The sequence below is a fragment of the Neovison vison genome, chromosome 6 (assembly GCF_020171115.1).
Source record: "Neovison vison isolate M4711 chromosome 6, ASM_NN_V1, whole genome shotgun sequence".
Classification (NCBI taxonomy): domain Eukaryota; kingdom Metazoa; phylum Chordata; class Mammalia; order Carnivora; family Mustelidae; genus Neogale; species Neogale vison.
In genome coordinates this window covers 55019605-55040899 of record NC_058096.1, presented here as the reverse complement: position 1 = coordinate 55040899, position 21295 = coordinate 55019605, and the positions used below count along the sequence as shown (strand labels likewise).

Below are 21295 nucleotides of genomic sequence, written 5' to 3'. Positions count from 1 at the left end.
TGTGCTCTCTCTCTTCTCTGTCTCTCTCTGACAAATAAATTAATTAAATCTAAAAAAATTTAAAAATAAAAATAAAATAAACATTTCTTTTGAAATTTACATTATCTTTTTTTCTTTAAGCTGTACTATTCAAGAAAGAGTCCCTGTCCCTTTTAAGAACCTTAATGTATATCTAGCAAATAGCTTAATTACAGAAAGATGCTGGTCCAGATATGTTAATTTCAGGAATATTCCTGATATGAAGATACAAAAGAATCTGCCCAAAAGTAATCCACAGTTTCAATACACTCTACTTTATCAACAAAGTTATTTAGAAGTTATTATTAAAAGTTATTTGTCAACAAAGCAGTTGCTCCTGGGACACATACTACACAGTAGTTACTTTAAGTCAGAAAGATTCAAGAAACTTTCCTTGGAGGGAAACTGTGAAGGTGAATCACAACATTTTCACTGCTGAAACCAGGACAAACCCAAAAAAGTTAAGTGACTGGACAAAAGGCATTCAGCTATTTTGTGACCAGTAAGTACCCCAGGTCTCCACAGTGCTTTTCGCCCTCCTCGCCTCTGCTAACCCCGCAGGATGTGATGTCATTCCCCAGTAGAGATTCCAGTAATTCATGGAATCACAGAACGCTGGAGATGTACAAGAGCTGGAGTCCACTTAATTCACCTTCTGGACCACAGCAAGCTAGAGTCAGAGGTAGGCCAGAACGAGGGGTCTGGTTTGCCATCAATAGACCAGCAGGATGCTCCAGAGCAGGTAACATTAGATCCTCATTCTTCCTGCAGTTCTCAGAGCACCAATGTCTACCTAGAAAAGGATCATAAAATAAGGCCTACCTTTCCAATCAGGGTTAGAGGGTCAGAGAAGGTTTCTTGGCTCTGGAACACTTTCCCCTTCCTAGTCTGAAGGCAGAGAACGACATTTTTTAGGTATAGAAATGAGCATGCAAAATATCTCTTTGCATTTCTTTTTTTTTAAAGATTTTATTTATTTATTTGACAGAGAGAGATCACAAGTAGGCAGACAGGCAGGCAGAGAGAGAAGGAAGCGGGCAGAGGGAGAAGGAGAGAGATTCCCCTACTGTGCAGAGAGCCCGACGCGGGACTCGATCCCAGGACCCTGAGATCATGACCCGAGCCGAAGGCAGCGGCTTAACCCACTGAGCCACCCAGGCGCCCTCTTTGCATTTCTAAATATTCTCATAAAATACCTTGGAGTGAAAAGTTGGTTTACGTATGTGTGGAGGAAGGCAGTCTATGGGAACTCTTTATTTTCCACTCATTTTTGTGGCGAACCTAAAACTGCCCTAAAAAAATACTTTATTAAACTTTAAAAACTGTGAATGTCAGTATACTTCATTCTAACAATATTAAAATTAAATACTGTGGGGGTGCCTGGGTGGCTCAGTTGGTTAAGCATCTGACTCTTGGTTTTAGCTCAGGTCATAATCTAAGGATGCTGAGATGGAGCCCCACCTCAGGCTCTGTGCTCAGTGGGGAATCTCTCTCCTTCCCCCTCTGCCCTTCTCTGGCTCTCCCTTTCTCTCTCTAATAAATAAATATAATCTTTAAAAAAATTAAATCCTGACTAAAAGTAACAAGACAACAGTTGAAAATATATAAACAGTAATTCCCCTTTAAATATGCTCACTCACACAAGAAACACCTAGTACCAATTAAAATTATGCCCTCCATTAAAACTAAGCACATGCCCTACCACAATGATCTCTGTACAGTACAAATGCTCCACCGGTCACTAAGGCCCAGTAAATGCCTCTGTATTAGTTGCTACTGCTCCTTTGGTGGTCAGTATTTAAAGTAATATGAAATATTTGGTTCAAGTTATGCCAATTCAAAAAAAATTAAAGAAAATGACTCTCCAGATATTCCCACTGGTAGACGCAAAGGACTCCTTTGTCACGAACTCCAGTATAGCAACCCTTCAGAGCTCAGCAGTCTACAACCCCAGGGGCCCACGATGACATGCGTTATAAGGTGAGGAGTGAACGGCGTAACCTGCAGTGCCCTAGACACATCAGTAGTAGCCAAGGTTCACAAAAGTCATAAATATTTTGAAATTTTAACTTTTTAATAAATTTTTTTGAAGATTTCATTTATTTATTTTAGAGAGAGCAAGAGTGAGAGAGACTGAAGAGAGAGAGAAGGAGGCTCCCCACTGAGCAGAGAGCCCTTAGGACTCGATCCCAGGACCCTGTGATCATGAGCCCAGCAGAAGGCAGACATTTAAATGACTGAACCACCCAGGAACCCGTAACTTTTTTATAATTAACAAAATCGTAACTTTCCAAGCTAAAAAGGAAACTCATTGTCAAAGCCTTTTTAAGATGAGAAAATAATCAGCCACAAAAGTGCATTTTCCTATACTGGCATTTCTCAAGTAGATTATAATACACATAAATGTATTTCCCCACCCAGTATACATGTAGCTCCTATTTTCCAGTAAAAGCCCTCTGATTTTGGGGAAAATATTTCTCTTTGCTCCCATAGTCTGTGAGAAAATCCCCTGTGTGGGACTGATCGATTTTCCATCCAAGTTTCAGGAATAGAAAGATCACCCAGGCCTGCCAGTCAGCTTCTTCTACCTACTTGGACACTGTGATTGGGTGAGAAATGGGTACAAAACCTGACTCCGGGCACAATACACAAATGAACACAAATGTGTTACGCTCTTACTAGCACTTGAAGTAAAGGAGAAAAGAAAGTAGAATGGTTTACATTTGTTGCAGGAAGAGAAAAAGAACATAAAAGTACTGGACCACATATGCATCTCCTGAAAAGAAATGAAAGAGAGCACTGATTTATCTTACTTTATTTCAAATCTTAATTTCAACAAACTAATTCCAATTTTTTGGCACACTATGACATTCAAAATAGACATGTTTAAATTTTCAGTCTATACTCCTACAACATCAAGTTCTCTTTCAATTTAGATCTCCTGTTAAGAAAAGATCCCGGTTTCGGGGCACCTGGGTGGCTCAGTGGGTTGGGCCGCTGCCTTTGACTCAGGTCATGGTCTCAGGGTCCTGGGATCGAGTCCCGCATTGGGCTCTCTGCTCAGTGGGGAGCCTGCTTCCTCCTCTCTCTCTCTGCCTGCCTCTCTGCCTACTTGTGATTTCTGTCAAATAAATAAATAAAATCTTTAAAAAAAAAAAAAGAAAAGAAAAGATCCCGGTTTCAACAAAAACACTGAAAAACCGGTGAATGTTAATGTGACTTTTTTCTTTTTTTTAAGATTTTATTTATTTGACAGAGAGAGGTCACAGGTAGGCAGAGAGGCAGGCAAGGGGGTGGGGGAAAGCAGGCTCCGCGCTGGGCAGAGAGCCCGATGTGGGGCTCGATTCCAGGACACTGAGATCATGACCTGAGCCAAAAGCAGAGGCCCAACCCACTGAGCCACCCAGGCACCCCGTTAACATGACTTCTAAAACCAATTCTGAGCGCATTCCCAACATCTTGAAATTTGTTGTGTGTGCTTTATACTTAAGTACATAGTGGTACACAATTCATTTTTTATGCCTAGAGTTATGTATTTTGATTTAGGAGTAGGGGGTAAACATAACATGGAATAGTTGGGAATAGTGTTTTGCTTTGTGATAGTTACCATTCACAGTTCTGAGAAAAAAAATAAACAATTTTTGAAGAATTAAAATATGACACCAAAACTCTGCTGAATACAATTTTCTAAAGCAAATCTTCTTCGTAACTTGAATTATTACTTTTATAGATGGTCATAGTCAATAAAGAACCAAAGGATTAAAAAAAAAAAAAAAGAATCAAAGAGTTGGGTGTCATATAATATCCTGTAAATTATTTTCTTCACAAAATCTCTCATATCAGCTTATCTGACCCAGGCCTCTTTCATAAAAGTTGAGCATAAATATGTAATGTGCTCATCTATGAACATACACATACAACCAAAACTCTAAACTTCAAAGTACTGAGTTCTATGGTTACCTGGATCCCAGAGAGTTTGCTACAATTTAAAAAGCAACAACGTAAGTACTTGTTTCCTACTTTGAAGGTAAGACAAACACAAGGAAAGCAGTATCATTTAAATGTAAATTCAGACCTAGGATAAACTTCTAAACATTAGCTGTATCAAAAATGCTTTTATATTTTTCAGAAATGTCAAAAACCTGATTCAACAATGCAGTTAAAACTCAACTTCAATTTGAATTAAAAAACTCAACTCCACGGGTGAACAGTAACTGGAAGAATAGTAATATGCTGTGATTATATATTCTGATCTGCCATGTAATTCATAATCTTCAGTTAATCTAGTTGGCATCAAGAGTTTTGTATGATGAATTTGGGAAATCTTCAAGATACAGTCTAAGATACAGACTTGAATAGATTTGAAACTTCACAGATTATCATAAAACCCGCAACAAAGTTCAACACTGCTGCTAGAAAAAAAGATGATTTTAATTAACTAGTTAGGTTCCTTTCATTCCATATTCCACTCCCACTCCCCTTCCTCCCTCCAAAGCAACCATTTTAATGTGCCTACGGAGACTGAATGTGTGCTATTTTTACACAGAACTGGGAAGGGCACATCAGATAAACTGAGGTAGAGTGAGAAGACAGACACTATTAAAAGGGAACTCTCTTTTGAAGTTCCAGTATGAGAATTCGTATCAGAATTTTTCTGAGCTATGTTTCTTTTTCAGAGCAAAACGGAGTTGTGTCAACTCTTCGCCCATCACATCTTCACCACCACCCTGATCTGGGGTCACTTAACTCTTGGAAAAGAGTATGGTGGGAGTTAGGGCAGGAAGAGAGATGGAAATGATAAGGCTAAGGTAAACCTGACAAAACCAACATACCTTATGACATGTTTCGGAAGACTACAAGGCAGCTGTAACCATCTAAATTTCACTGTCAAGTTTCAACAAACACCTCAGTTTCTGTCCCATGAACATTCAACTACTAGGCAAAGAATCTAACACGCAGAACTGTTTGCTTACACGTGACATGAATGTTTAAAATTAGAAGAAAAGTACTATAGAATCCATCCTAAGCAAAATTAAAGCTGAGGTCTGGTGTCTTCCAACTTTCCTCACGGATCTCCTCTCCCCCAAAGGACTCTTCACCTTTCCACAGGGACCAGAGAGTGTCACTCTATCAACCTCCACATCAAAACCCGCTCTTACATGAATGACTGAGAATATGACAATATTAACTGAGAAGTAAAATCTGAATGCTAACAGGCAGCACTATTAAATTTAAGTAAAAATATCTCTAAATGCAGAGTAATAAAAGTAGGCAGGTTACATGAAAGCCTGTCCACAGATTTATTAGTAAGCACTGCCATCTTTGTTTACATCACAGAAAAATTAACACCTGTAGTCTACACTTAGTAGCATCAATTGTAACAAATAAAATTCTGAAAGTAGAGAATGAGGCATGTCTTAACTAAAAAGCATGTAAAATGACACTACAAAGTAAGTCACCAGTGTGAAGTACTCAAAAAGAAGAACTACGCAGTTCAGCAAGAAAGGACGAGAGTCCACTCTACCCAGTATTGTCTGTATCAGGTGAGGACAGAAAGAACCCAAACTTCCCTTGGGCCAAATCACTCCCAGATTATGGACAGAGGCTGAGCAACCCTGCTGGGGTCAGAATGGCTGAAGGAAATGAAAATGTTACTCTGGAAAAGAAGTGCTGTTTTCATATCCTTTTGGGATCTCATAAGGAAGAGGCATCAAATATAATTTTATTGGGTGGTTTCAGAGTTTAAAACTGTAATCAATTAACAGATGTTTCTAGGAGGCAGTTAGGGGTGTTCAGTATGAGGAAACACTTTCTGTCAGATCTGTCAAAAAGCAAAGTGAGTTCCTCTTGGATATTTTTCCATCAATGGAGATGTTCAAGCAGAAACTTAAGTAGGAGTTCCTGCATGGGGATTCACACAGGGCACTGAAGGCTGCTCTCTATGCCTTAGTCTAAGATCCAAGCATTCCAAGATTCTCTAGGTTTCTAAAATCAAAGAAATGACAGCTGGAAGCCATGAGGCTTGAAATTCATTACACCCAACAGTCATGAGGGCCAACAACCAGAGCTCTATCCCTTGCTCCAACTGCCCGAAGTGCTATTGCAATAATATCACGAAGGAAAGTTTAGTTATTCGCACTATAAATCACAATGAGTGCTAGTCAAACTGTTTAAAAAACTAAATACTGATCACATGTTTCTAATTAAAACACTTTTCATATAAAGATTTAATATTAATATAATTCAATTATAACCTGCTAAGCTATATGCTCATATTGTAACAAGGAACTAAAACTGATTATTCTAAGAAATTCAAAGTAAAAGTAATTTTTTTTTTAATTTTATTTATTTATTTGACAGAGAGAAATCACAAGTAGACGGAGAGGCAGGTAGAGAGAGAGAGAGGGAAGCAGGTTCCCTGCTGAGCAGAGAGCCCGATGCGGGACTCGATCCCAGGACCCTGAGATCATGACCTGAGCCGAAGGCAGCAGCTTAACCCACTGAGCCACCCAGGCGCCCCAAAGTAAAAGTAATTATTATCTATATTTACGGAACTGTTCTATGTAACCCAAAACACTTCGACATTCAAATTTATAAAAAATTTACAGTAACTGGTAAAAATAAATTTTTCCCTTTTTTATATATTAAGAAGACAGAGCCACCAATAGCTACAGTTACATTCATCAACCTCTTAGGTAAGAAAAATACATTATCAGAGTAAAAATTATCAGATGGGTAAATCATTTAACCACAAGGTTTCTCTATGTACATTTTTTAATCATTATTTTATTAATATCCCAAAAGACTAGGCTACTAATTTTAGAGAGCAAAGAATTTGTCAGATAGTCACGTTTGACTAGGGATCTTATTTTCTAATTTGTATCTTACAGATTTAGGTCCACATTTTTATTTCATTACCTTAGGAAATTCGCTTTTCAGCATATTTTTAGCTGAACTTGCAGGGTGGAGAAGGCATTCTGGGACTGAAGATCATGAGGTTAATATTTTGGTAGAATTAACAAACCTTGTAATTGACTTCTTGAGGGAGCTTGCCATTGTTCCCTGCCAGAGGACATTACCTTTCAGTTAAACTTCCACTGTACAGATAACTACTCTGGTACCTACCCGGTGAGTTCTTTTTGTAACCAAACATTTTTATTTGTTAAGCCTTCTCTGAAGATTACCCCAAATATCTAACATAAGAGCAAAACACAAACTTCCTCAACCCTAAATTTTCAAATTTTATTTCCTCAGTAAAAATAAACTTATAATGGGTAGATATACCTAGGTACCTCCAAAAAGTGAAAGGGACTAAAAATAGGTAAAAAAGCATTTCTAAGACTCCATGATAGGTTCCTGCTAGATCTGTAATAGGGGCAGGTTAGCCAGCTCTTGACTGCCAGTGCTAATGGAAGGCAACCAGATGAAGTAATTTGAAAACCATTCTCAATTCAGTATGGAACTGAGCAAAGGAGCAAAGGATGTCTTCCCATAAATCAATTTTTCTTAAAATGATAGGATATATGCAAGAATAACTTGAAAAGTTTTTAAATACATAAAATTTTAAATAACTACTACTGATATTTATTATGGTTAAAAGTAAATTTTATAATTTATAGGTACAGGTCAGATAGGCAGCAAGTGGCGAGGAGGAAAATGGTCTTTGGTAGCTAAGGAAAAATGATCTGGGATTGAAATGTCAGAGACTGCTATGGATAATGCACAAATACCAAGAAGAAATGCAAGCACTTGTAATATTTATATGCAAGAGACACCTGCTTAAAAAGAAAAAAAAAAAATGTTTAAAAACAAAACAGAATCCCTAAACTTGCCTTGTTATTAACTCTTCCTTTCTATTTGCTTGTTTGCTTGCTTGTTTTAAAGCTAAATCTAAGCAAGGAAAGTGGTTTTAGCCCAAACATGGGAGAATAAAATTTATACTATGAATCAAACACAATACTTGCTTAAAAACTAGATACCCTAAGCCAGGAGACTCATTTGAAACTAGTTTTTTTTGCCGAAACACTTAACTTTCTCCCACTGCACAGAAATTCTATGGTGACTATTTCATTCTTTCTTTTAGCGAAGTATCTTCACTATTTTCATCCAAGTGGCTCACTATCAGCACTGCTTGCTGGGCCCTTTGTGAGGTAGATGTGATTAGGCAACAGTCTGCTGAGGCAACACTCAACAGAGTGAAATGGGGGATGAGCCCAAAAATGAGCCCAAGGGCTCAGAGGCCCAAGCAGTGACAAGGTGGTAATACCCTACTATCATGGAAAAGCTGAGTGTCCAGGTGGTTATGAGTGAGAAGGTAGCTAAACACTTTGCTCTAGTTGGATAAGATCCAGCTTATCCTCTTTTCTTTTACATGGAGTGTTCCGTGGAATAAACGAGAAACAGCTGAGCAGACAGCAGAAGGTGTGAATCATCCAGATACATACAGGTCAATCCTATGGTCTAGATGAGAGAGGTCATCTGAGAATAAGAACAGAGGCTGAAGACGGAAATCTCAGGGCACCCTCACAGCCTGATCGCTCAACAGTTCCTTCAGCTCAACACTATGGAAAGAGTAACGAGAGAAGGCTCAGAGATCACTACCCTGACCCAACTGCCACGGAGGAATATCTGCAGGAGCTGGTGTGACCTGCCCTCAGGACCTGCTAACTCTGAACTTTCCTACTCCCTACAGAGCATGCTACAGCCTGCCTGTAGTGTATTCTGTTCTACAACTTTTCCTTACACTGAAAATCCCCCATATTTCAAAAGCTTACTATATACCGAAGCATATTTCACTCACAGAATTATGTCCGCCCCCCTTTTTTTGTTTTAAATAACCTCTCCCCACAGCATGGGGTTCTAACTCACAACCCAGAGATCAAGAGTTGCATGCTCTACTGACCTAACCCAGCCAGCCAGACGCCCCTCTATTTTCTATCCGAACTGGTTTAAAAAAGAAACATAAGCTGACTGCTTTGGTAGGTGACAGAAATGACAAACTCATCAGGACTGGGTCAACCCTATCTGAAAATCCAGCATCACTTTCCTGGCTCCTCACCCCAGAAATGTGTGATTCGGTTCAAAATCATTTAGGCAGTGCCAGCAACCAAAGAAACACCAGGTTTGCTGGTTTCTTCAGGGCTGGGTAGTGGGGAGAGAGTACATTCAAATATAAAATGTAGCTGTATTTACTCTAAGAAATTTGCTGAATCAGAACTTGTAGGGGCCTTATAAAGTTTCCACAGTACAATTTCCTTTCAAATCAATCACTTTCAACCCAGACAACAAAACACAAATAACTTTTAAAAATGCAGATGCACAGGGACACCTGGGTGGCTCAGTGGGTTAAGGCTCAGGTTATGATCTCAGGGTCCTGGGATCCAGCCCCGCATCCGGCTCTCAGCTCAGAGGGGAGCCTGCTCCCCTCCCCCTTCTGCCTGCCTCTCTGCCTACTTGTGATCTCTCTCTCTCTCTCCCACTGTGTGTGTGTGTGTGTGTGTGTGTGTGTGTGAAATAAATAAATCTTTTTTGAAAAAATGCAGATACACAGCCACTTTCTACCCTAAACCACTTAAGTGAGAATACTGTGCAGTGGTGATGTCAGGCATCCATAATACTGAATGCTTCCTGGGTGATTGATTCAAAGCTACAGCCAGGTATGAGAACAACTATGTATGTACACACACATACATATACACACACACATACAGAGACTGAGTAATCTATATATACATTTTAAAAAATATTTTCATTTTATAAGTAATCTTTACACCCATCGTGGGGGTCAAATTCACAACTCCGAGATCAAGAGTCCCATGCTCTACTGACTGAGCCAGCCAGGCACTCCTCTTTTTTAATTTTTAAGTTTTCTTATTTTATTAGGACTGGATGATATAAATTAGGCATTAAAAGCTGATAGCACTGGTGGGCTCAAGTAGTTAAAAGCATCAGGCTAAAATGGTCACAGGTAACAATCAGAACAGTTAGACTTACTCTCTTTTATACTAAGACTGCACCTCTACCTTGATAGGCATCTTACCAGTTTATTCCTTATGTATGAATGGATCTGTGTGAAAAAAGCAGTGGAAGAAAGTTTCTCAACACAAGCAATGAAAGCTGTTTTCAAATTCATGAGGCAGAAACAAGGAGATGAGGAGATAATGTGGCGGGTGTCAGTCATTCTCTATCCCATGTTCTCTCCCATTATCTTTCAGCTTAAAACATGTTTTGCAACATAGCTATTATTAAGGATGCATTCTGTGGCTACAAGAGTAGAAGGGCAGAATTTCTCTACATGCCCAGTTGACTACAATCAGATACATGCTATGATTACTATTTAAATAGATAAAATACATTAGACGCTAAGCGGTATGTTTCTAGAAAAAAAAAAAAACAAAACTGTAGCTCATGCCTCAAAGTTAATGATACTGTTCATTATCTTCAACATTCCAATGAGCAGTGGGAATGGGTGGTGGGCAGGATAGGCAAAGGGAGAGGGAGAGGTGTATTACCTGCTGTGAAACCGCCTCATTTGACAGTTTGACCATTTGACACTTGGCAATTAATAAATTAATTTTATTTTTTTAAACATCATTCCATAATGATGCTCACTATCATGTGCATAACAATTAGTACTAACCTGGGAACTAATACCCTTCATGATTTTTTGGTATCTTTGTCCCTACATTTATAGTTGGTCCTTCTACGTAGAAATCACTAAGGATTTATATATTCACAGATCCTGGACAGTTTTCAAACGAACAGGTATAAAAGTCATTTGTTTTTGTTTCATTTTGGTTTCAGTTTGTTTCCTCCTCATTAGCAATTAATTTGTACTACAGCTTCCTTTGTGAAGAGGAGGTGCTAAGGGACAAGACTACTGACTAACTGGGGAATTTAACTACTCAGATCATCCAAAACCCACAGCCTCAACTCTGCGAGCTCAGTACAAAGAAACCCACATCTTATCAGGGGAAAAAAATGCTGAACTATTCTAGAAACTGAAAGCTTCCCTGAGCTCAGATCAAACATTTAAAAAGTAAACACTTCACAATTATAAAGAAATCAAAACACTGCTTTCAAGTGGGAAAGATCAAGGAAGTAAAATTGTTGTTTTTGAGGAACACAGTGGTTTTCGATCTAGAAGCTTTATATACAAAAAAAAAAATAACGTCCTCAGGTACCAATACCTGTTATAAGTGTTTCTAATTCCTCAATTTTTTAAGTTTCCATTTTACTTTAATACCGGAAAACAAATCCTGATCCTAAGATTTCAGTGCAAAACAATGTAAACTACACATCTGGGCCAAAGAAATGCTAATATGAAGTATTTTTTTAAAAACCAGTGGGGTGCCCGGGTGGCTCAGTGGGTTAAAGCCTCTGCCTTCAGCTCAGGTCATGACCCCAGAGTCCTGGGATCAGGCCCATATCCTCCTTGGCAGGGAGACTGCTTCTCCCTCTCTCTCTGCCTGCCTCTCTGCCTACTTGTGATCTCTGTCTGCCAAATAAATAAATAAATAAAATCATTTAAATACCAAATCAGTGATTGACATCTTTTTTATGCCACATTTACTTTTGGTTTTGGCTCAATTTCAAAATCCCTCCTAAAGTCAATTTTAATAATGATGTCACAGTATTCACTGAGATAACTGTAGAGCTTGTTAACCTAAATGGAAATTATCTCAATGAATCCTAAAACAAGAAGTTTCCTCATTTAAAATAGTACATATAGGAAAGAGATTAGAAAAGAAGTATTTAATCTGTCTCACCTTCTTTTTTTAAGGGACCTTCAAATGACTAGTTTTTTATTTTGACATCAGAGTTGTAAGCTATTTTATTTCTGAAGAACTTATGTAATATATTTTAGTTTTCTTCCAATGTAAAAAAAAAAAAAGGAAGCAACACCAATGATTTACTTGTACACACACACACACAATTATTCATAATCAGTAACTATTTGATTTAACATCTTTGCTAAAAAATATGGAGCCCTTTATATCTTTCTGTACTGTCTTAAAATTGTTACAGCGAGCATCTATCTCTTCAATATAATCTTTTAAAATATGGAGCCCTCCAGTGGCCAAATATTTATATATTTCCATTAAAGAAAAACATTTGAGTTCTCTTCATGCTTTTTCACTACGTTTTTTTTACACATCATTTTCTAAATAATTTAGTAAGTGTCATCTTGAACCTGCTTAACCTTCGGGAAAGTAGAAGTTTAGTGATAATCACACATAAAAAAATGCATGTATCAGACTTGAAATCCAATATTTTCCTCGATCGTGTGTTAGGAAGTAATTTCATGAGTTTACTGTGGGTCAAAATTTTTGCTTATAGCATTTATCAATATTCTGCCCTCACACACGAATCACTACTATCACTTGATACTTAAGTGAAAACCAACATAGCTTCTAAACAAGCGAACAAATAAATCCAAGAACGGCCAAGATTTTCCTTATCCGTGTACATCTCTTTTTCACAGAGACACAGACGCCTTCCTCTGTATTGGGGAAACAGCTAGAAACTGATTTCTACTGATCAACAGTAGAAAAACACAGTAATCAAACAGGGATTGCATGTAGCACATAGGGGCTTCTAAAAGCTTCCCCTGAATAATCTCATTTAAGTGTTAAAGTAATCTTAGAAGATAAGGTGGTTGCCAGTCTCCATGATGGCCATCTCCTTCCACACTAAACAGGGATGATCTGTGTGACCACTACGGTACTGCAAAAAATGAAAGAGAATTCTGAGGCTAGGTCATAAAAGACACTGAATACTCCCTTCATCTCTATTCACCTGCTTGCTCTCAAGTGATACCAGCTACAGGACCTCAAGGAGTCATATGCAAAAGTCTATGTGGTTAGGAACCCCATGTAACACAATCTTGCCAGGCATGTAAGAGAACCACCCTGCCGTGATACTTCAGCCCTGGTCAAGGCTTCTCATGGATGCAGCCGAAGCCAACACCTTGACTGCAGCTAGAGTCCCAAAGTAAAGGCACTCCCAAATTCCCGACCCATGGAAACTGTGAGATAATAAATGTTTATTGTTTTAAATTTCATGACCATTACAACTCAATAACATAATACAGATTGATACTACTGTCTCCATTTTACAAAACAGTCTGAGAGTGTAGAAGACATTATCTGTAGGAAAAGGTATAATTCTTCTTTTTGTTGAACTATTCTACCTTTCTGCATTATTTGGCCATTTCCCCAAAATATTTAACCTAAATCGTTCATATCTTCCAGTCACTCATAGAAAACATTTCTTCTGGCTTTGCTTGTTAGATAGATTAACATCCCTAAGCTTAAAAACCAATGATTTCTTCTTGACAAAAAAGTGAAAATATTATAAATTTATAATATGTAACCTATTTCTCAACTGGTGTTCCAAACACCTAATATGACTTATACGTTAAGTGAAAAAAATCCCCTTGCCTTCTAACTTTTCTAACTAAAGAAGGCTGCAAATATAGTAAATAAAATTTGATTTATTTGAATGCACAGTTCTACATAGTGGATGAAAAGCAGTTACTATATGCCAGAAGCTATTCGAAATGCTTTACATTAACCATTTAATCCTCACAGCAACCTTACGAAGTAAGTTCTACTACCCCCATTTTACAGACATATGGAAGAAGGTTAAGGAAGGTTAGGGAATGCCGCTGAGGTCATATAGAATCAGTGGCAGAGCCAAAACTGAACCCCAGCAGTCTGACTTCTGAGCTTATGCTCTTAACCAAGAGCCTATATGGCTTTCCTAATCTCTAATCTATTTATTTCATAAAGTCCTACTGGTAGGAGAAATACCATATACTCTGGAATTAGAAAATCTGAGCTCTAAAGTCCCTTATATCAGCACTACTTAACCTTTTAAATCTGTGTTGTTGTTTTTTTTTAAATCTGTAAGACGGGGATAATAAAGGTTGTATTTTTATTTTTAGGGGTATTAAGAGAAAAACTGAGTAAAAAACATCCCATAGTCAGGTTTTTATTAAAGCCATTGAAGTTGAAGCCTTAGGGCCCTTCACTTTCACAGCCCCATCCAAAACACTATGCCTAATTTTGTATTCATAACTTGTATTCCTTTCCTTAAAGAGGACTTCCAAGGTGTATGACCTTCAGACTCCACAAAACCTAGATCCTACCTCTTCTCTTCCCATTATTTCAAGCCCAAAAGATAAGCAAACCCAATGGATTCCAGTCTCGGTCAGAGGGAGCAAATATACTCCACCGTGCCGGTCTCACTAAATGTAGCTATAAAACTTGGGACAGGATGTATACTGCAGCTATAAGCAGCGGGGAAATAGAGGAAGAATAGTAAATTACAAAAGTACCATTTTCTCCATTTTCTCATGTGCTGGACCCCAAACATTTCTGTGATTGAAGAGGGAGGCAGCAAAAACAGAAGCCCATATGAGCAAAAACTGAGCAAGAGGAACTTTCATTTCTCACCAGAGGAACAATGGTCCCAAGAATGGGACCTGTTGCTTGTGTTCTCACTTTATCCTCCCACCACTTATCCCCAGACATGAGCACAATCATGGGCATTGCACAGGAGAGCTCAGTAACTAAAGCCTCATCTTCCCAACCAGAGAACCAAAACAAAAGTGGGAGATGGCAGACAGGAGTTCTTGAACTCTTGCTCTCCCCCTAAGCTACACATGCTTGGACCTGCCCCTAAACAGTACACATGGACATTCAGAACTGAACAAACTACTGGATAGAGCACTGCTCATTTCCCAGATTAGCCACTGGGTGGCAATTAAGTAGGAAGGATCCAAAGAACACTGACAAGGCTCTGAAAACTAACCGACCTAGGAATCACTATTCACAGAGGGTTAACTGCAATCTTACTCCTGAAGTTAACTGAATCGATTGCCTATTAAAACCAAAATATCAAGGTTTTCCACAGAATTTTTAAAAGACCCAATGTCTCATAATAATCAAAATGTTTATGATAAAATCCAAACTTAGTCAGCATATGAAGAAATAGGAAAAAATCTCAACTGGCCATAGAAAAAGACAGCAGACAACAACTCTGAAATGATACAGATATTGGAATTACCTGACAAAAAAATTACAGAAGCTTTATGAAAATGCTCCAACAAGTAAAGGCAAACACTCTTGATAAGGATGGGAAGACAGGACTTGGAGGGGGGATATAAAATGGTACAGCTGCTCTAGGAAACAGTTTGGACATTTCTTATATAAACATACACTTATAATATAACCATGCAATTCCCACTCTAATCAAAACATACTCACACAAAGCTCTGTATATTAATGTTTACAGTGGCTTTATTTGTAACTGCTATAAATTGGAAAGAACCCAATGGGCAAATAAGTAAACTGTAATACACACACATATATAACGGGACATCACTCAGCAAATTAAAAAAAAAAAAAAAGAATAGGCTACTGCTATGATTTGTATGAATATCAGCAATTACAGGAAGCCAGTCTAGAAAGGTTACACAACATGTGATTCCATTTATACTAAATGCAGCCAATGACCAAACTATAGTACTGAATAAAGGAATAATGGTTGCCAGGGTTTAGGGTTGGGAGGATACGACTCCAAATAAACAGCTTAAGGGAGGTTTTTGAGGTGATGAAGCTTCTACATTTTAACACTAAACTGTATACAAATCTATTCATGTTTTTAAATTCATGGGATGGTGCAAAAATCCAATTTTACTGCCAGTTCATCTAGAAAGTAAAAAAATTTTAAAACCCAAAGTTTAAAAAAAGAGAGAAAAATAAAATTGCTGGAGTATTTATGATTAAAAGCATTTATAAAAGATAAGTTTTATCAATTTACTGATATGAAAAGGCATTTGGCCCATTGGACTAAAGGCAAGCAGAATCACCTAAACCACATCAGAACTGAAAATTACTTACAAAGGTGTAATCCTACCCAATATGCTTCCTGCTCTACTGCATATACAAAACCAAGACTAAAATAGCACATGGAAGGAAAATCAAAGAACACTGTGTCACTGTCAGTCACCAGGCAGCAACTCAGGTGTTCAAGCTAAACGATAACTAAATTACCAGAGGTAAGAATCGCTCTGTCTTTGGAAGACCCAATCCAATGTTAGTAACTCTCCGTGAGGGGCACCTGGGGTGGGCTGGTCGGTTAAGTGTTCACCTTCAGCTCAGGTCATGATCCCAGGATCCTGGGATGGAGCCCTGAATCACGTTCCCTGCTCAGCAGGAAGTCTGCTTCTCCCTCTCCCTCTGCCTGCTGCTCTCCCTGCTTGTGCTCTCGCTCTCCCTCACTATCAAATAAATAAAATTTTTGAAAATATAATAATAATTATTATTATTCTCCTTGAAATTCTAGGGTATGTTCTCCATAACGTCATCTATAACACCATCTACAAAGTTTTTATTTATTTTTTGCCACAATGAAAAGCAGGTGAAGGAATTCTACTTCCAGATGGTACATACATACTTGCCCCTAATGCTCTCACTAAGTACAATTAAAAGCACTCGATATTATATATAAAACAATTGTAAAACTCTGAAACAAACAGGAAAAAGGCAGGCTAGGTAGGGACTTACAACCCAAGAACAATGTTGTGGTGAATTCCTGGATTTTCATTTTGCCCCACATATCCTAGACTTGGAACTGAAGAAGCCAGCAACCCAAAAATGCCAACGGGACACAGACAAAAAAAGTCCGCTCTCTCTAGCCAAAGCATCAGGAAAAGAGCAGCCAAGGAAGACAGAAAACTTTTAGACAATAATTGCCCTCCACCTGCCAAAAATGATATAAGAAACTGGCCTCATATACCACCACTGCCAGCTAAGGCTGAGTGAAAAACGTGAACTTCCACCCTCGCAAGGCTGTAAAGATGAACCATAGCCCCAACAATGAAGGGGGATCAGAGGAAGACACGTAGGGAGAGTTAGTGGATACCATATGCAGACAGAGAACTCCCATCCCTTACCTACCAGTAAAATATTTCCCTCCTCCCCTCATGCGGTGGTATCAGAGGAGTATTAGTGGAATATCAGGACTTGGCCACTGTAGCAAGGATACTCCACCACTCCGGCCCTTGGTTATCAGTGGAGGCCATGTGTAAAGCAGTAATGAGACACTCCTGTCCCTTCAAGCTAGGGTGATAAAGGCACAGGCCTATGGTGGGGGAGAGACATGTCACAAGTCCCACCTGTGCCCGAAATACCAAGGAGCCCCTTCCTCCCTCAGGTGTCAGTAGAGACCAATTGGGGAACACCCCAGACTTCTGTTCCCATCTGCCAGCAATAAAATGGTCCCATCCTTTCCCCAGCTAGAGCACTCTCAGAGGAAGTCAGCTTAAACAGGTTAATAAGATCCAGTTTCACAACATAATGCCAAAAATATCCAGGTTTCAACCCAAAGTCACTCTCATATCAAAACCAGAAATATCTCAACTTGAATGAAAAAAGACAATCAATAGATGAGATCGTAAATAAAAAATGAGCGGTTAGAATTATCTGACAAAGATTTTTAAGGCACCCTTACAAAAACGCTTCAATGAACAGCTGCAAACATGCCTGAAACAAAGGAAAACAAAATTATCTCAGCAAAGAAATAGAGGATATAAGAGAGAAGAACCAAATGAAATTTTAGAGCTGAAAAACCCAACAACCAAAATAAAAACCTTAATGAATGAGCTCAACAGCTAGAACACAGGGTGAAAAGGAAGGAATAAATGAACTAGAAGAAAAAACTGAACATAAATCATCCAATCTGAACAAAAGAAATTTTCTGAAAAAATTAAACAGAGCTCAGGATCTACAGAATAATAACCGAAGATCTAAATATGTCACTGCAATTCAATAAAAAAGGGTAGGGCTGAAAAAGTATTCAAATAATAGTTTAAAAACTTTCTAAATGTGGCAAGAGATATATACCAAGCAAGACACCTCATGGTCAAACTTCTGAAAAGTAACGATCTCCTTACCTCCATCCCAAATCCTGAACACACCGAGAGAGAGAAAAGAGAACCTACCTACATGTGGAAAAATGATTCAAATCACAGCAGATTTCTCATCAGAAACCATGAGAGCAGAACACAGTGGCACATTTCCAAGTGCTAAAAGAAAAGAACCATCAACCTAGAATCCTAAATCCAGTGACAATCCTTTAGGAAGGACAATGAAATAGAATAAAATAGAATACATTATTACATGAAGAAAAACTTGAATTTTCAACAGCAGATCTAAACAAAATTAGTAACTAATAAAGAAGCTCAATAAACAAAAAGGATAAAACAAGAACCTTGGAGTATCAGAAAGAAATAACATGATAAAGATAAGATACGGTAAATACGATAGGCTTTCCTTCATCTCAAGTTTTCTATATCATGTTTCATGGGGAAACAAACATACTAGTGTCTGATGTGTTTTTAAATGTATGTAAAGTATTTAAGACAATTTTATTGTAGATGGAGAAAGTAAAGGGACATAAGAGGGAGGTAAGTGCACTAAATAAAAGGACAAATTGTTAGTGGATGGTTAAAAAACATGATCTAACTATATGCTGTCAGTAAGAAATCCACTTTAAAAATAAGGTAGGCTGGGGCGCCTGGGTGGCTCAGTGGGTTAAAGCCTCTGCCTTCGGCTCAGGTCATGATCTCAGGATTCTGGGATCAAGCCCCGTAGCGGGGAGCCTGCTTCCCCCTCTCTCTCTGCCTGCCTCTCTGCCTACCTGTGATCTCTGTCTGTAAAATAAATAAATAAAATCTTAAATAAATAAATAAGGTAGGCTGAGTGTAAAAAAAAAAATGAAAATGGGGGACACCTGGGTGTTTAGTTGATTGGGCATCAGACTCTTGATTTCAGCTCAGGTCATGATCTCAGGATCATTGAGATTGAGTCTAGAGTCAGGCTCTGCACTCAATGTGGGGTTTGCTTGTCCCCCCCGCTCTGCTCCTCCCCCTGCTCATGCACACTCTTGCTCTCAAATAAATAAATAAAAGCTTTTTTAAAAAATGAAAATGGTATGCCATTAAATAGTAATCAAAATAAAGCAAGAGTGCTGTATAAATTGGAAAAAGTAGACCTCAGAGCAAAGAAAATTACCAGACAGAGACATTACATCATAATCAAGGGGCCATACCACCAAGAAGATACAGAAATCCAAATGTGTATTTACTAATAGCGTATGTAAAATATGTAAAGTAAAAACTTTAAATGAAACGAGACATAGATAAATCCACAATGATAGTGAAAGACATTAACAATCCTCTCAGCAACTGACGCGATAATTAGAGAAAAAAAATCAGAAAGGATATACAAGAACACACCACGACCACCGACAGGATCAAACCGACACTTACAGAACATGTGATCCAACAACAGAAGAATGCATATTCTTTTTCAGGAGCCCATGTAATACATACCAAGCAAGCCTACATGCTAGACTATAAAACAAGTTCATCAATAGAAAAAATTTTTTAAAACATAAATATTAAAGAACGTGTTCTCTGATCACAATGGAGTAAAATTTAAAATCATTAACAGAAGATAACAGGAAAAATCCCTAACACTTAGAATCTAAACAATATATTGATAAATAATCCATGGATCAGAAGTCTCAAGGGAATTTCTTTTTTTTTTTTTTTAAAGATTTTATTTATTTATTTAACAGACCGAGATCACAAGTAGACAGAGATCACAAGTAGGCAGAGAGGTAGGCAGAGAGAGAGAGAGGAAGAAGCAGGCTCCCGGCTGAGCAGAGAGCAGATGCAGGGCTCAATCCCAGGACCCTGGGATCATGACCTGAGCCCAAGGCAGAGGCTTTAATCCACTGAGCCACCCAGGCACCCCGGGTAATTTCTTTTTTTTACACTGAACTGAGCAAAAATGAAAATCCAGCCTTTAAAAATTTTGGGGACACAGCATAAGTAGTACTTAGAGGGGAATCTGTAGCACTAAATTTTTTTCTTTTTGGAAAAGGAAATCTCACAAATCAGTAATTTAAACTCTCACCTCGTGAACAGAAATAAGGTCACAATAAACTTATATAAGCAGAAATTAAAGAAATCAATGAAACTGAAAAGAGAAAAATGATTTTGGAATTATTCTAACACCAAAACCAGGGAAAGTATCAAAACAGAAAGCTACACACCAATATCTCTCCATTAGTACAGATGCAAGAATTTCCAAAAAAAATGGTGAAAAGACTCAGCAATGTAAAGAATTTTACAACATAACCAGGGACTTATTTCAGGAATGCAAGGAGAGTTTAATATTCAAAAATCAATGAATGCAATCCACCATATTAACAGGTAACAGAAGAAAAATCATATGATCATATCCACGGATTCAGAAAAAGTAACAAAATTCAACATCGATTCATGATTAAAAGTTTCAGTAAGAGGAACTGAGGGAAATTTCATCATCTTGATAAAGAGCATCTATAAATAACTTTCAGTTTAAGTAGTACCAGTAAAGTACTGAATGCTTTTTTTCCTAGCATCAGGAACAAGGCAGGGATGTCCACTCTCATTTACTCTTACTACTACTGCAATACTTCTAGAAAGGAACTGAAAGTTCTAGTGCTCGAAGTTTTATCAAGGGCAGTAAGTCAAGGAAGAAAAATAAAAAGCAAATAGATCTGAAAAGAAGAAATAAAATTATTCTTATTTGCAGATGCCATGGTTGTCTATGTAGAAAATCCAAAGGAATCTACTTCTAAAACAACTTTATAATGAGTAAGTAAGTTTATAAGGTCAAAAGATACAAGTTAAATGTACAAAATTCAATTATATCTTTATATATAAATACTGAATATGTGGACATCAGAATTTGTATACACTAGAAATAAATGTGTAGATACCAAAATTAAGAATACAGTATCACTGGAATGCCTGGGTGACTCAGTCAGTAAGCATCCAATTCTTGGTTTCAGCTCAAGTCATAATCTCAGGATTGTGAGATCAAGCCCCACCTCGATCCCCATGCTGGGTGTAGAGCCTGCTTAAGATTCTCTTTTTCCCTTTCTTCCTCTGTCCTTCCCCCACCCCCTGCAAAAAGAACACAATATCACTTTCCGATTTTTTTTTAATGAAATAATTTGTAAAACTAATAAAACACGTCCAACATATGTATGCTGACTAAATGTTGATGAAAAAATTCAAAGATGTAAATAAATAAGGAAACTTACTGTGTTCAAGAAATGGAACACTAAACACAATAAAGGCATCAATTCTCCTCAAACTGATGCATAGATTTAACATGATTTCCAAAAATTCCCAACAAAATTTTTGTAGGTA

At 37.9% G+C, this 21295-nt stretch overlaps 1 protein-coding gene across 11 annotated transcripts in view; it reads right to left on the bottom strand.

Moving 5' to 3' along the window:
* The window catches only part of BBX (BBX high mobility group box domain containing), a 278723-nt gene that overhangs the window by 174165 nt on the left and 83263 nt on the right, over positions 1-21295 (bottom strand). The window contains exon 3 of one of the 11 annotated variants that reach the window (XM_044251312.1): positions 841-906. The exons of the other annotated variants lie outside the window; for them this stretch is intronic. The gene's annotated coding sequence lies outside the window, so the exon portion shown is untranslated. The remainder of the gene's footprint in view (positions 1-840; positions 907-21295) is intronic. 11 annotated transcript variants of the gene reach the window in all.